Source organism: Athene cunicularia (genome assembly GCF_003259725.1).
Source record: "Athene cunicularia isolate RWA chromosome 2 unlocalized genomic scaffold, athCun1 chr2_part1, whole genome shotgun sequence".
Lineage (NCBI taxonomy): Eukaryota > Metazoa > Chordata > Aves > Strigiformes > Strigidae > Athene > Athene cunicularia.
This window is the reverse complement of record NW_020799095.1, coordinates 87,871,022-87,883,337: the sequence shown is the minus strand read 5'-3', so window position 1 is coordinate 87,883,337 and position 12,316 is coordinate 87,871,022. Positions and strand designations below refer to the sequence as shown.

At 39.8% G+C, this 12,316-nt stretch overlaps 1 protein-coding gene across 1 annotated transcript in view; it reads right to left on the bottom strand.

Moving 5' to 3' along the window:
- The window catches only part of TMEFF1 (transmembrane protein with EGF like and two follistatin like domains 1), an 85,426-nt gene that overhangs the window by 56,298 nt on the left and 16,812 nt on the right, over positions 1–12,316 (bottom strand). The window lies entirely within an intron of this gene.

The following is a 12,316-nucleotide window of genomic DNA, read 5'->3' as shown; positions in this document are numbered from 1 at the left end:
GCTCCAGCAAAAAGATTGCTTAAATGGCTTAAAAATTTCTTGGGCATCACATCCAAGGATAGTTTTAAAGAAGAATAAATATACCCTTTTCAAATAAGTATTTGATTTGAACTATAGACAGGAGAGAGTGCAAAAGAAGGCACCGGTGGGATAATGGAAGTGGTCAGCGTTAGCCTAAACATGACCTCGCCAGGCCGTGTGGGAATGGTGCCGTTACTATCGATTGCAATGTAAGATGAAAATAACATCAAGGGCTCTGGAAAAATCCCCTGCCACTGTTTAAGGCCGCACTGATATCAGGGGATATCATTCAAAGCTGTCTGTGCTTCAGCTTGAGTCAGAAACCTCCAGGACTCTATAGCAGTATGACCCGCTAAAGAGATGAATTGACAGTGGTGTGATTTAAAATTTTGTTTGTGACTTTTAATAAGCAAGCCTTATCTGGCTAACTGGCTTAAAGAAAGCACTGAATACCAGCCATTCAGAAATGGGGAAAGGTAGGTCAAAACCAGAAGAAAATAATGCCCACTGCCATTTACAGTCTTAAATAGGCAGTCAGTCTCCTGCTCACAGCAGTGTCAGCACTTCGGTGTGACAGTGACAGACACCTTGGAAAACTGTTCCTGGGGGTTTACGTAACATTATACACCCACAAACATAGTTTATACAAATAAATATATAATGATATAATAATTTCTGTAAATAAATTATGTCATATGCTTCTATATTAATTATGTACATGTAATTACATATTTTTTCATAGCACTAAAGCTACAGGATTACAGCTCAGCAGAAGGTCCAGTTATAATCTACATATTTTGTCAACTGTGAGAAAAAATTGAAAAAAATATTGATTTTTTTTTTCTCCCTCTACGTCCATCATTCCTGAAGGCATAAATGAGGAGGGCAATGTGTGTAACACCAGGCAATTAGGTATCCTGGTTGCCATCACAACCCTGTGCACGTGTTCTCTAATGTTATTCTTAATGTTGCCATTTATCAAGTGCAACCGCTGCGTTGTAGGGACCGAGTTAATGTGACAGAACATCACAGCTTTTCAATTTAGTGTGTTCATAACTCGCTTCTGAGGGAAATGTGCCTTTCTTTCTCCTCGTGAAGATCTGTTCCACGGAGATGAACAAACTATCAAGATTAATTAAGGGGAAATGATTGCCATATGTGAAAGAAGGATCCACCTTTAGGTGATACCGCATTTGAGAAAATGCAGTTTATGAAAGGGAGTAACCAGACAAATTACAGTATGAACAACTTTCAAAATTCTGTTTCCATCAGCTCAGGAAACTAAAGAGATGTGGTTACCCCCTTCTCAACTCTCAGCTGAGCTCACTGGACTCAGTGCTTTGCAGCATCCTACCTGGTACCCCCAATCAGCAGAAGAAACCTTTTGGCAGCTGCAACTCGTGGTTGGAATCCCGAGGGTCTACATAATGTCCAACTGCCCAAGCAGTGTAGCACAGACTTTCCCCTGACTTCTGTGTTCCCCAGTGTGAAGAGGGGACACGACCACCCAGGAAGGAGCCTCTTCATCACGAGGCAGGCAAGGGACCTCACTTTTCTGCATGGAAGGGGGAGGGACCGATGGCAGGGTCAGAAAGAGTCCCCAGCTAGCAGTTCAGCATCAAGGCTGAACCAGGGGTGTACTTGTTCCTAACTTAGCTATTGCTCTGGCTGCAAAAGGCAGTGAGAAAGGGAAAGGTTTCAGAGCAGAACTATAACATGAAGATGGGGGTTGGGAGTCAGTCATTGTGAGACACCCTCACCCCAAGAAACCAAGACTTCTTCTTTTTTTTTTTTTTAATCCAAAGGAGAATTAAGATGACAGAAAGCACACTGTTTTAATTGTTACTTAATTTTAGGAGTGGATTGTTTTTCTTTCCACATAAATGATATTGTAAATACTGATTATAAGCTTTTTTGCATGAGATAAATGCTGAGAAGGTCATTCAGAGATCAGAAGCCAATGTGATTTTCCAAAGCTGTACAAAAGACAAGATATCCTGGTGACTGGCACTTGAACGTGACAGATGAACTTTTATTCTATGACAGGATGTCACCTATTCCCTGCTTCCATTCAGTAGCAAATTCTAGCATCAGTGAAATCAAGCCTCCAACGTGTGCATGATTATATCTGATGGAATCACAAGTACCAGGGAGTGTGGTGGCCATAATGACTTCCACATCTATGGCATTCAGTTCAAAAATGAATAGACAAGGATGGATAGGGTGATGTGAAGAGGAACCATAGACGTCTCGCATGCCTGAAATATGCTCTCTTCAGTGGATTCCCCATAGAGAAATAATTAAAATGGTGTTTCTGCAATTATTTCCAGAAGAACAGAATCATTATCATCATATGTGAGAACAGACCTATGAAAGGAATAAGAACATGCAGCAAATGGTTTAGGGTAATTTCTTACACCTTTCTTTAATGCCTATCGCAACTCATTTCCTAGACTCTTAGCAGGTATAAATAAGAGAAAGCCTCAGTGTGATTCATTACATACAGCAAGGAGATAGTAAGTAGTAATCCATCAACTCCCAGGAGAAAATATAATTAGCGCAATTAAATCAGGCTTCCAAATTTATGATAAAATTAATCTCCAAAGATCTGAAATGAGGTATTAAAAATGATTTGCTAGTATCTGTTCAGCCAATACACTCCTGGTGGTGTGAGGGCTGACCAGCACAGAGCAGCCTGCAGAAATTTGGCTGCAAAGACCCACATCAATGTCTTTTAGGGTTTTTTTTGCCTCTTTTGAAATGAATTCACCTTGTGATAATTTGATACATCAGTAAAAATGAGGAAAGCCTTCTCCATTTTGACTCCTTTCGGAGAATTTGAAATACAGCTTGACACAAGTAGTTAGTTGGAGATTGGCTTTTTGCCTGTGACCTCAAAATGCATTGCTCTGAGGTGTGAACTTCTCATTATAAGCTAAATTATGTGAGTCAAAATGCTGAATCTGAAGGTGAAATCAAATTTGTAGGTTTAAGTACATCAAACATGTTGCTCCCATCTGGATACCTTGAGAATAAAGTAAAATCTAAGATGGGAGGATCTGGCAACTTTGTAAGCTACTTGTTTTTTCAAAACTCATGTTTCTCCTGGAGTTTGCAATAGTGTATAATAATGGTGAATGAATACAAGGAACCAAAAAAACACCTTTCCCACGTGGAAGTGAGTGGGTGGGTTTAGTTGCAGTGCTGCCAGCTTTGGCCTTCTTGAATATGTCAGCTGTGCCTAGGAAAAACCCGCTCTGCCTTCATGCCTGCCTGATTTTTGTTTTTTATTTCCTATGGGTAAGACCCCAATGAGGGAAGGTACAAGAGGGGGAGCAACTTGCACCAATCTCACTAGAGGGAAAAGGCAATGCAGTGTGGGGCACTTGAGGGATGCTCTTGTGGAGGTCATATACAGAGACACACAAACAGAGAGACCTGGGAAATTTCATGAAGGATATTTTACTCTACAGGTTAAAAGAACCTCAAAATTGTAAGAACAGCTGAAGTGGTCACTGTTGGCTTGGGAAAGGGCCCAGAGGAGAAATTATGTTGTGTGAGGGTATGTCAGAGCCCAGAAAGTATACTGGAGATAGTGGCATTACGACTGGATGAGCTCTCAGAACCACAAAAGAGAGTCAAAATCTGACAAGCAGAAAACCTCTAAGCTCCTCGATTTTGGCAGTCAGCCCTGTAACTCAGTATTGGCTTTGGAAAATCATTGGTTTCTTTTGGTTTTGGCAAACCGTTCTGGTTCGGGCAAATTATTTAGGAATGACTGGAGAACTTAATGGGGTAAAAAACTTAAAAGAAAATCCTTCCCTTAAGGATTATAAAGCTGAGGTGCTCACATGACAAGTACAGTAATAACTTGAATCTAACTCTCGAATAAAACTTCACCTGCCAGTCACACCCTTTGCCCACAACAAAGATGATACCCAGAGACTTGTGCCCCAGCTGTTCCCAAGTACAGCCTGTCCACTTGTACCATGAAGGTGAGTTTTACTGGCATCACAGGTAAAGAAAATCACTGCAAAAAAAGACTGTGCAGGGAATATTTTGGATGCCCCTGTGATACCTCTGCCTACCTCCAGTTGCCAGCTCAGAACAAAACAGCACAGCTCTCCTGTAGATCCTATCAGTCCCGTGCAGACATACAAGCATCCCAGCTGGTACTAACTTAAGTCACTTTAGGTTTCTGTCACCTACAGTGGCTCTGACATTGGTTCAGACACTTAGCTCACATGTACACATCTATACATAAACATTTACATTTAGGTGTCTTGATCTACAAGCTTGGCCCCATCCCATTGCTCTTTCAAAGTGTATCCAGTACAGCCATTCCTGCAATAAATCATGCAAATGCTTACAGAGCTGTTGCACACAGTCTGTGGACAGGAGGCATAATTTTGGGAGGCCCTGTGTGTGATCTAGTTGTTCTGACACTGGCAATATGTGTTTGCAGTGAGGCAGCATAAGTTATTCCCCATTTCAGCCACTGGGTACAAATCTCACAGATAAATGCAAGTTACAGTCATGTACAACAGAACTCGTTTCTATTTATTTTATTGCAGGTCTTCAATTCCCCACCAGTTCCTACTACACTTACTACACCAGCTCCATTGTCAATCTTTCTTTACAGCTGATCCACTACACTTTTGCTGCCCCCTTCAAAACATCAGAGCAGCATTCAAGAAATATGCTTCTGCTTTGAAGATTGAATTAAGAAACGTAAGGGAAAAAATCTCTGAAAGTGGGTGGGTCCATTTGCAGAGCCACTGAAGGAACAAGGACCAATCCCTAGATGATGCTAAAAAAGCAGTGTTCCCTTTACCAGCATTACATTACCCCAACAGTGAGATTAGCTAAGGAATTTTTTTTTTTTTTTCTGGAGACTCTGTGGCTTCTTTTAAGATAGTGAAACCATATGTTGGACTTCTAGTTTGCACAGTAGAAATGTGAAACAGGGACACGGACTTGGCAACACACATACACAGACACATTTCAATTCTTTGCAGGAGATGGGAAGCTAAGGTTGTTTGCGTGGTGGACACAGAAGGGTATTTTTTTCTTCTACCAGCTTCAGTGAGACACATCCACCAGAACTAAACTGACATCTCTTACCACAACCTCTGTGCTCTGTTTCTGTAGAGAAAAAAAAAAAAAAAAAAAAAAAAAAAAAAAAAAAAGCAAGCAAAACCAGGAGCTAAACTGACCTCATGTATGCCAAATACTGAAGGTGAAAAGTTGTTCCACCTGCTTTATGCCTGTGGTGAAGATGGTTTATTTTAAAACAAGCCAGCACATACTGCTCATACTGTACATGTACTCAAACAGTTCTAGGGGAAAGAAAGCCCCAGGCTTTGAACCAACTTCTCTGACACCTGCCACCAATGCCATTTGAAGAAAACACCTAGTATTTACTCCTGCTTTTTCTTCACCTCATGTTCCTAAACTGTTTCAAGGAAACATAACTCATCCTAACAGAAAGTGAGTGAGCAGCCACTGCCACCTGTCCTTTGCTCGAGGAGGATCCTTGGCTCTAGTGCTTCAACCAAAGGACTGAGTTGTTGTTTCTTGCTTCATTGGTTAGAGCACAATGTATTACTAAAACACGGTCCCTTCAGAACCACAACCTTCCAAAACAAGAATGTATCATTGACAAAACCTGAAAATACCATTTATTTGGTAATTAATAAACAATTTCTACATTAGGTTATCCATATCATTTTGCTGTCCCCATCTGTTTCAGCGGTTGTGGATTATGAAAATCATGATAATTTGCATTGTGGAGTTTATGTCTGTTGAATTTCGTTCAGAAATTGTCTGAGGTTACGGGGGAGGAAAAAGAGAGTAGACAAAGCCCCTGTCCAAATAAATATGACTTGCTCATGTCAGACAAGTCAAAGTAAGACAGAATGGATCATATTCTCTTGTTCATAGGAAAAAAGTATGTTTTTCAGACAACAGAAAATAAGACAAACAATTGGGAAATGATTCAAAGATAAGGAGAATGCCATTCAGACACTGCACATCCCTGTTGAAGATGGCTGTTGTCACTGATTTGAGGTGACATTTTAGCAAGAAACAATTTATAAGAAATTAAGAAGGTAGAGAGTGTGGAGAGTTGAAAGAAGAAAGAGGAAAAGAGCTGTTTATAAAAAGCAGAGAAGAAAAAGAGGAAGATGAAAATATGTAACAGGACAATCTAAAATAAATGCAAGTTTTAAATAACTAAACCAGTTAAAACTCAAATTTAAGTGCCTTTTCTGTGATATGGTATCATTTTCTTTTGCACATTAGAAGAAAACAATTCATTGGAACAGCCTAGAGGTTATATGAAAAAAAAAAAAAACAAAACATTAAAATGAATTTACCCTAAAAAAACATAGACAACTGTAGTCTAATGGAATTAAGAATCTCCCAGAATTTTTTTTTAATTGGTCAGTTAATGGATGCCTTGAGTGGCTGCTGGAAAATCCGCTGTTTTGAAAGCAATCTTAAGAAGTATTATAGGACTAGTAAAACCTGTTTTGTTGTGTCTTGATGCAATATTTAAGACTCAATTGTGCAGAAAAAAAAAAAAAAAAAGCAGTACTTTGGCTCTTGAGAATGATATCTGAGTGAATAAAGCTTGAAATATTCCCCTAAAACTACTTTTACAAGACTGTACTAGCATTTGATTGCTTAAGTGCCGTCCAATTTACCTAGGATGATTATACTTTTACGTTTCTAGTCACTGTAGTTGCCTTTTAAAACAGAGAAAAACAAAATGCATATGTGCTGCTAAACTAATTAGTATTCTTGCACACAATAGGAAACCACAGCAAATTTTAACAACTAGCACTCACACAGCAAGGTAACAAGACTGGCTTTGAACCTGAAAGTCTCCCACACTGCAATTATTCACATTACGAGTGTGCCTCAGACTAACTCTATTCGGTGTGAAAAAAGTAAGGAAAGTGTCATAGTGATGAGTGTTTGGATGACAGTTCTGTCAAAATATTGGATTCAGCCCATGGTGCATTTCTGTTTCCATCATGGAAAAAAAAAAAAAAAGTATTTGTAGAGAAAGTTGAGGCACTTTTTCGTTATATTGAAAGCTTTGACAATATTTCAGAAATTATGTATAATCTGTAGGTGAATGTTTCAGCAAATGGTACAAATTGACTAGCTGTGCAATTGGTTGTAGACAGGGAAAGATGCAGTGAGAGCTTGAAATTATTTTCTCTCTCATAAAGGCTTTTGTATCAAGGTTAGGCAGTAGAGCAATATGGCCTCCAGGACACAGGTCTGGTGTGCTTTTCTGCTAACAGATATCCAGGACACTGACTTCAAAACTTGCTTAGAAAGCAGAATCTCTCTTACTACAAAAAAATTATTTAATGTGACTATGCAAGGCTGTTATAAAGAAGTTAGTATGTCATTGCATATTTTTACATAAAATTAAAATAAAATATTAGAGAAGAAACATGCTCATATTTACAGCAAGATTGATTACAACACGTATTATCAATCTTTAGTTCCTAAGGAAACCAAGGCTGTGCAAGAGCAGTGACTCTCCAAATGTGTCTCCATTGTTTTTTTCCAATAACTTTTGCACTCACTGGGCAATTCCAGAACAGCAGTAGAGGCCTGGGACAACAAGCTTCCTACAAGTTCACGAAAAATCTGTGGCTGCTTGGAGAAGAGGGTCCAACATCATGCTAATAGTAGAGGTTAAGGGAGCGTATGTCAGGACAAAGCTCACTTGTCAAAATCACAAACACATGTAATGTGTTTCTTTTCACAAACACATGCAAATAAGTGGTTGGTGACTGTTTTCCACTGATGGCACTGTTACAGTCCTTGCACACTGAGACTTGGAAATTTAGGCTTGGATCATGTAAACACTTCTAAACACATGGACTTTTTAGGATACTGTATAACCTGTGCTGCTGAATGCTAATGCCTAATCAAATGGATGAATTCCGGTAGGACAACTTTAAAAATAGTGCTCTTAACACTTCACCAGACCTTTTCAACTAGTGGGACTCCTGTGAAAATTTCATTTGCATAAATTACACTGTTAATTCCTGACAGTTGTGCAGCATGTTATTTGTCCTTGTTCCTTTAAGGCCTACTTGCTCTGTCTCTCAGTCTGCAGAGTAGATGGTCAGCTATCCAAAACATTTCCAAGTGACTTGCAACAGGTGTTATACCTCTCCTCTCCCTGGCCCCCAAACTGGGGAGTTTCACTTGCTTCCTAGCATCATCGCCCATGTAAGAACAAAGGAGGCAAGCATGCTGCTCCCATGAAAGCTACAGCTTTGGCTAATGAATCTTCATCCTGAAGAAATCTTTCTATGCCAATCACAAACCAAGGTGAACTCTTTAGTCCTGTTCATAAAGTAAATCTGTCAGTTACTGCCCTAACCCTGTAGAGGAATGACAAGCTGTTCAAACACTCCAAAGCAACAGAGCTCTCATTTATACTCCTGAAGAATCTGAAGGCTGAAACAAAGTAAAAGAGTGGTAAAAACTGACACTGAAGCAACCAATTAGCTTCCATAAGGTGGCACACCTAACTCAAGTTGATTCTAAATCGCAACATAGTTTTGGTCAAATTCTGTCCTGGCACAAAACCTGAAGGCATTGCTTTAGTCTAGGGACCAGCTCGGCAGATTAAGCACTGGAATAGAGGTGTCATGTTTTATCGAGCCTCCAGAATTACAGCATTTGTTTACACGTGGGGGATGGATGGCTAATGGATCTACCTTGCCATGGTGCTAAAAGCCCAGCTCCTTCTGTTTTCTGCGCCTCACTTCAATTTCTTCTGCAGCAGAAGAGAAACGAGCTTTCATGTGAACATCGCTCTGATGTAAATAAGGCGTAGCCTTTCTATAACCATTTCAGTCATCTCCCTTCCCTGATCACTGCCTTCAGAGCTTGGTGCTGCAGTCAGAAAAAGAAGCCTTCATCTCTGTGAGCAATAGTAAGAAAAGCAATAAAAGCCTGATCATGAGGTTTTTCTGTCATTGCTGAAACAAGACCTGATGTCAGCAGAAGCTTGAGCACATCAGAAGTGTGTACATCTACCATAAAGCCCAAACGTTTTCCTTGCTCTTGAAATCATGTCACATATGCTTGACAATGCTATGGAAGTCCTAATGTGAAGAAAGACTCAGGGTCCATACATGGATATGCACTTTCCTCTAAGAAAAGTTATGGAAGTTGCTTGGGAAGAGCTCAAGGAAACAATCTGCATTTCTCTCCATGCCCTTTCCCATCTATAAAGAAAGATAAGGTCAGTTCTAGGAAACAGTCAACAAGGGTAGCACCCAGCTGATGCATTTCAATAGTATTGCAGCTGAAAAATAACAGAAAGCAGGTAGGTGTATGTCCTGCTTTATTTTCTTTCTGTGTTAGGTTATATGCATGCATGTGTTGACAAAAATGTCCCAAAAGGAGCTGAGAAAACATGCTTTGGAAGGGGCAAAAATTATTTCTGAGCATCACAATCTAGCAGAAAAGCACAGAAAGTCTGGTGAGAAGTTGGTTAAGGGGCTCTCTTTTTTATTCAAAGTGCCTGATTGTCCTGGTCTTTTGGCTTGTTTGTAAAATGAAACCTAGGGCAGAAAAAGCTTTTGGAGGTACCTCTGGCCTTCATCATTTGAATGAGTAGATTGCAAACCAGCCTGTAGGAAGGAGATTGTCATATACCTGCATTTTAAAATTAGGGTAAAATAGAGTAAATGAAAAAGAAAACTATCTGGAATGCAAAGTTCTTTCATTTCTCAGCTATAAACCCAAGAAAAACAGGTGGCTTTTGGTGAATTTTCTATAATAATAGTATTTTCTACAAAATGGTTTTCGATGAGGTGGTGTTTTGAATCTGAAATGGTGTTTTGCCACTTAGCATACATAATCTGAGGCTCCAATCCTATAAATGCCTGGGCAGAGACTTAACCTTGATCATCTGTGTGATCTAAATAAACTAAATGGAACTGAGCATGTGTAAGATTAAGAACGCCTTTAAGTGCTTGCAGGATCAAGGACTCAAGCAATTTTTGAGGACCTGATTTTTATGCAAATAATAATTAATTTGACTAGGGCTTCTGTCTATTGGAGACAAATGTTTCAGATTTGAAACTTTCCCTTAAAAGCAGCAGAAAATATCTGACAAAAAGTTGTCAGATAGTGTATTAATCTACTCTTAATTATTCACTCTCTAAGGGGAAAATGCTGCTGTCTTCAAGATGATTTGATAGCAGAAATCTGAAATGTGGCCTCTGAATAGCTTAGATTTTAAACATTACTCATCACTTCCAGTCATTATCATTAACAGCTATGTGAAATATTGTAATACCTAGAGGCTGCAGTGAAGATCAGATCTCCCTTCTGAAAGACACAGATGAGAGCCAGTCCATTACTTACAGCATAAGCAGATAAGTCATACAAACTGTGATAAAAATTAGATATTATCGTGGCCATTTCAGTGGATGAGGAAGAACAGTAGAGAGAGATAAAATGATTTATCCAGGGTGACAACACAAGGCCAAGGCAGGATGCCACAACACAACTTGTTCCTGTCCAATTGTTTTGCTACAAGGTTATCTTTCTTCACTTTCATCACCTTCCCTTTAATAGAAATACCTTCAATACCAAACCTAGAAAATCATTATGATCACCAAAACCAGAGCAGACACAAAAGATTTAAGGAATACATGTCGGTCAATTTAAAAAGTGACAGAAAAATGAATACTACCACACTAAGGCTCCTAATGCTACCTAAAGAGATACATTGATATATTAATGCAGCATGTAGGACTCATTTGCTGTATTCAAATAGCTGATAATGGCTGTTCAGAATTCAAACTGTGCCACTGTGATAGAGCTTAATGCAGACAGTATCATGCAAACCCAGAAACATGTCTCATAGCTCCACTGGGAAGAACCCTTGTTTATTCAGAAATGCAATTTTGCATGGGGTTGGCTCTGCAGCAGCAACATGTGGGAAGATGGAGGAGCCCGAACACACTTTTGAGGTGTGTTTTGCCCTAGAGAGAGTGAGACTGAGGGGCAGAGAAGACAAAGAAGAGATAATTGGGGTCGAATCAAACATAGATGCAATTTTTCAGAAAGGACACTCTTTGTGAGAGTGTGAAGAAAAGGATCTCTGCACTGCGATTTCCTCCATTGTCAAGCAGCTCTTGCCCATGCGGTTTCCTCTGACAGAGCAGTAGTTGTCCCTGTGCATCCAGCACCAGTTTTCTAATGGAGACACCTCATCTCCACTGCTCTCTCTTTCCGGTCACCTGAGTTTTCCAGGAACTGATCCATTCCTTGGATAAACCGTAAAAGAAACCACTCCTGCAAGCCTCATCTGGGAGTGTAGCTCAAGGCTGACTGAACATGTGGAGAAACCTGCTGGATCCAGAGTATCCAACTGACATTTTCCAAAAATGCTGGCAAAGCACCTGTCATCTGAAGGTGACAAGGGTAACAAAGGTTTTGAAAGCCTCCCAAGATCTGGAAACTGTATGTCACTAATCTTATTTCTAAGTTTACAAAAGTGGAAGAGCCAGCCAAACCTCACATGACTTTGTAAAAGAAAGTAAATTTCACATATGCATAACCTCCATGCTATTGCAGACACGGAGACTACAGATCAGACTTTGCAATTCAGATTGTGGCCATGGGATAGAAAGACCTTCATCCCAGAACCAAATTTCAAATAAAATTCAATCTAGTAGTGCCTGATACCCATCTTCCATCTGGACGAGTCTGACTTGCCTTCACCAGAGAAAATTGGTAAAAGCATCTCCCATGCCACAAATGCCCATTCGGTGCTACTTCAGAAAACTATCTTGGCAGCTCTGCAAAGGTGGGCCACCATCTCCAACTGCATACCTACACAGATAGATAGGCTGACCACTTGGCAAGGTATTTAAAATTACAACCACCCGTCTACACTAGTATTTCCAAAGTTAATAGAGACTGACAGAGCTGAGACCAAAAAAAAAAACCTTACAGAAAACAGTCTTCTTGCAGTGATAATGATTATGAATTTTTCATAATCTCAGCCAAACTCTTCGTGCAGGATCTCCACTGACACTGCTGATCAATTCTTTGTACACAGGATTACTGAAGGGCCTGAGAAAATAAATAAGCGGAAACATCTTCCCTCCAACTGCCTAATGCTGTTCACAACAGTTTCATATAAACACAACCTTACTTACAGCCAGGTGAGGGAAATTAGAAGGGCCTTGTGGCCATCTCTTACATATTATATTCTGCTCCCAGCAGCTGTAAA